General features: G+C 35.7%; 1 non-coding gene across 1 annotated transcript; it reads right to left on the bottom strand.

The window, feature by feature from the left end:
• Positions 1-4,201: 4,201 nt before the first annotated feature.
• Positions 4,202-4,309, bottom strand: LOC148566942 (small nucleolar RNA R71). The gene has a single exon (XR_015883111.1). It is a non-coding gene; the product is annotated as a small nucleolar RNA R71 (small nucleolar RNA).
• Between the last annotated feature and the right edge of the window lie 367 nt (positions 4,310-4,676).

Raw genomic sequence — 4,676 nt, 5'->3', positions numbered from 1 at the left:
AAGGCCTTCAACGTTCACTAAGACATCCTCTACAAGTCCATAAGCCTATTTCATTGATTTGTCTGTGATGAGCGGATAATTTATACGCTTTTTGGCATTGTTTTTAGTATGCTTCTAGTAGGATCTAGTTACTTTTAGGGATGTTTTCATTAGTTTTTATGTTAAATTCACATTTATGGACTTTACTATGAGTTTGTATGTTTTTCTGTGATTTCAGGTATTTTCTGGCTGAAATCGAGGGACTTGAGCAAAAATCAGATTCAGAGGTTGAAGAAGGACTGCTGATGCTGTTGGATTCTGACCTCCCAGCACTCAAAGTAGATTTTCTGGAGCTACAGAACTCAAAATGGCGCGCTTCCAATTGCGTTGGAAAGTAGACATCCAGGGCTTTCCAGCAATATATAATAGTCCATACTTTGGTCGAGTTTAGATGACGTAAAAGGGCGTTGAACGACAGTTCTATGTTGCTGTCTGGAGTTAAACGCCAGAAACACGTTACAAACCAGAGTTGAACGCCAGAAATACGTTACAACCTGGCTTTCAACACCAGAAAGAGCCTCTGCACGTGTAACATTCAAGCTCAGCCCAAGCACACACCAAGTGGGCCCCAGAAGTGGATTTATGCATCAATTACTTACTTCTGTAAACCCTAGTAACTAGTTTAGTATAAATAGGACTTTCTACTATTGTGTTAGACATCCTGGATTGTATTTTTGATCCTGTGATCACGTTTTGGGGGCTGGCCATTCGGCCATGCCTGGACCTTTCACTTATGTATTTTCAACGGTAGAGTTTCTACACTCCATAGATTAAGGTGTGGAGCTCTGCTGTTCCTCATGGATTAATGCAAAGTACTACTGTTTTTCTATTCAATTCAACTTATTCCGCTTCTAAGATATTCATTCGCACTTCAACATGAATGTGATGAACGTGACAATCATCATCATTCCCCCACGAACGCGTGCCTGACAACCACTTCCGTTCCACCTTAGAATGAATGAGTATCTCTTGGATCTCTTAATCAGAATCTTCGTGGTATAAGCTAGATTGATGGCGGCATTCATGAGAGTCCGAAAAGTCTAAACCTTGTCTGTGGTATTCCGAGTAGGACTCTGGGATTGAATGACTGTGACGAACTTCAAACTCGCGAGTGCTGGGCATAGTGACAGACGCAAAAGGAGGGTGAATCCTATTCCAGTATGATCGAGAACCTCAGATGATTAGCCGTGCTGTGACAGAGCATTTGGACCATTTTCACAAGAGGATGGGATGCAGCCATTGACAAGGGTGATGCCTCCAGACGATTAGCCATGCAGTGACAGCGCATCGGACCATTTTCCAGAGAGGATCAAAAGTAGCAATTGACAACGGTGATGTCCTTACATAAAGCCAGCCATAGAAAGGAGTAGGATTAATTGGATGAAGACAGCAGGAAAGCAGAAGTTCAGAGGGACGAACGCATCTCTATACGCTTATCTGAAATTCTCACCAATGAGTTACATAAGTGTTTCTATCCTTATTTTCTATTTATTATTAATTTCGAAAACTCCATAACTATTTGATATCCGCCTGACTGAGATTTACAAGGTGACCATAGCTTGCTTCATACCAACAATCTCCGTGGGATCGACCCTTACTCACGTAAGGTTTATTACTTGGACGACCCAGTGCACTTGCTGGTTAGTTGTATCAAAGTTGTGAATGAAAAACGAATTATTAAGACGTGCGCACAGAGTTTTTTGGCGCCGTTGCCTGAGATCACAATTTCGTGCACCAAGTTTTTGGCGCCGTTGCCGGGGATTGTTTGAGTTTGGACAATTGACGGTTCATCTTGTTGCTCAGTTTAGTTAATTTTCTTTTTGTTTTATTTTCAAAAATTTTTCAAAAATCTTTCAAAAATTTCTCATCTGTTTTCGAAAAAAAAAATTTAAAATAAATGTTTTCAAAAATATATTTTTCTTCAGAATTTTTAAGAATGAATTCTAGTGTTTCATGAAGCATGTTGAAGCCTGGCTGGCTGTAAAGCCATGTCTAAATTCTTTTGGACTGAGGCTTCCAAACCATCAGCATAGAGGCAAGTTAATTTGATAAGTAATGGGCAGTATATTCTGATGTTACATGCTGAAGCTTGACTGGCCATTGGCCATGTCTAGTGTTTTGGACTAGAGCTTTCATTGAAAGCTTGGCTGGCTAGTGAGCCATGTCTAATTCCTGGACTGAAGCTTTAGACTAAGAATGCTAGATTCCTGGAATTCATATTAAAAATTTTGGAATCCTTATTTTTCTTTTTCAAATAATTTTCAAAAAATACCAAAAAAATTAGAAAATCATAAAAATCAAAAATATTTTGTGTTTCTTGTCTGAGTCTTGAGTCAATTTTTGAGTTTGGTGTCAATTGCATACTCATCTTGCATTTTTCGAAAATTACATTCATGCATTGCATTCATCATGATCTTCAAGTTGTTCTTGGTAAGTCTTCTTGTTTGATCTTCATATTTTCTTGTTTTGTATCTTTTCTTGTTTTTCATGTGCATTTTCGCATTCATAGTGTCTGAACATGAAAGATTTTTAAGTTTGGTGTCTTGCATGTTTTCTTTGCATTAAAAAATTTTTCAAAAATATGTTCTTGATGTTCATCATGATCTTCATAGTGTTCTTGGTGTTCATCTTGACATTCATAGCATTCTTGCATGCATTCATTGTTTTGATCTAAAATCTCCATGCATTGAGCATTTTCATTGTTTTTCTCTCTCATCATTAAAAATTCAAAAATAAAAAAAAATATCTCTCCCTTTTTCTCTCTTAAAATTTCGAAAATTAGATTTGACTTTTTCAAAAATTTTTAAAATCTAGTTGTTTTTATGAGTCAAATCAAATTTTCAAATTAAAAATCTTATCTTTTTCAAAATCTTTTTCCAAAATCAAATCTTTTTCATTTTCTTATTTATTTTCGAAAATTATAAAAATATTTTTCAAAAATATTTTTCTTATCTTTACCACATAATTTTCAAAAATAACATCATCAATTAATGTTTTGATTCAAAAATTTCAAGTTTGTTACTTGCTTGCTAAGAAAGATTCAAACTTTAAGTTTTAGAATCATATCTTGTGATTTTTTGTGAATCAAGTCATTAATTATGATTTTAAAAATCAAATCTTTTTCAAAACTAATTTCAATCATATCTTTTCAAAAATATCTTCTTATCTTATCTTTTTCAAAATATCTTTTCTAACTTCTTATCTTCTTATCTTTTCAAAATTGATTTTCAAATTTGTTTCAACTAACTAACTATTTGTTTGTTTCTTATCTTTTTCAAAACTACCTAACTAACTCTCTCTCTCTCTCTCTAATTTTCGAAAATATCTTCCATCTTTTTCAAAATTTTCTTTTTTATTAACTAATTATTTTAATTTTTTATTTTAATTTTCGAAAATCACTAACCTTTTTCAAAAACTATTTTCGAAAATCACTAACTCTTTTTCAAAAAAAAAAAAATTTTATTTTCGAAAATCCTCTTTCTCTCTTCATCCCACATCTCTACTCTCCTCACCCTTGTGTTTCTTTCTTTACATTACATTCTTTTCTTCTTCTACTCACACAGGGGAACCTCTATACCTGTGGTAAAAAGGATCCCTATTATTATTTTTCTGTTCCCTTCTCTTTCATATGAGCAGGAGCAAGGACAAGAATATTCTTGTTGAAGCAGATCCAGAACCTAAAAGGACTCTGAAGAGGAAACTAAGAGAAGCTAAATTACAATAATCCAGCAAGCACTTGTCAGAAATTTTCGAACAAGAAGAGGAGATGGCAGCCGAAAATAATAATAATGCAAGGAGGATGCTTGGTGACTTTACTGCACCTAATTCCAATTTACATGGAAGAAGCATCTCCATCCCTACCATTGGAGCAAACAATTTTGAGCTGAAACCTCAATTAGTTTCTCTGATGCAGCAGAACAGCAAGTTTCATGGACTTCCATCTGAAGATCCTTTTCAGTTCTTAACTGAATTCTTGCAGATATGTGATACTGTTAAGACTAATGGAGTAGATCCTGAAGTCTACAGGCTCATGCTTTTCCCTTTTGCTGTAAGAGACAGAGCTAGAGTATGGTTGGACTCTCAACCTAAGGATAGCCTGAACTCTTGGGATAAGCTGGTCAAGGCTTTCTTAGCCAAGTTCTTTCCTCCTCAAAAGCTGAGTAAGCTTAGAGTGGATGTTCAAACCTTCAGACAGAAAGAAGGTGAATCCCTCTATGAAGCTTGGGAGAGATACAAAGTACTGACCAAAAAGTGTCCTTCTGACATGCTTTCAGAATGGACCATCCTGGATATATTCTATGATGGACTGTCTGAATTAGCTAAGATGTCATTGGATACTTCTGCAGGTGGATCCATTCACCTAAAGAAAACGCCTGCAGAAGCTCAAGAACTCATTGACATGGTTGCTAATAACCAGTTCATGTACACTTCTGAGAGGAATCCTGTATGTAATGGGACGCCCCAAAGGAAAGGAGTTCTTGAAATTGATACTCTGAATGCCATATTGGCCCAAAATAAAATATTGACTCAGCAAGTCAATATGATTTCTCAGAGTCTGAATGGAATGCAAGCTGCATCCAACAGTACTCAAGAGGCATCTTCTGAAGAAGAAGCTTATGATCCTGAGAACCCTACAA

This window comes from Arachis ipaensis, chromosome B4, assembly GCF_059453495.1.
Source record: "Arachis ipaensis isolate K30076 ecotype BB chromosome B4, ASM5945349v1, whole genome shotgun sequence".
Taxonomy (NCBI): domain Eukaryota; kingdom Viridiplantae; phylum Streptophyta; class Magnoliopsida; order Fabales; family Fabaceae; genus Arachis; species Arachis ipaensis.
Note: the sequence above shows the minus strand (reverse complement) of the source record. Positions and strands in the feature narration are given on the sequence as shown.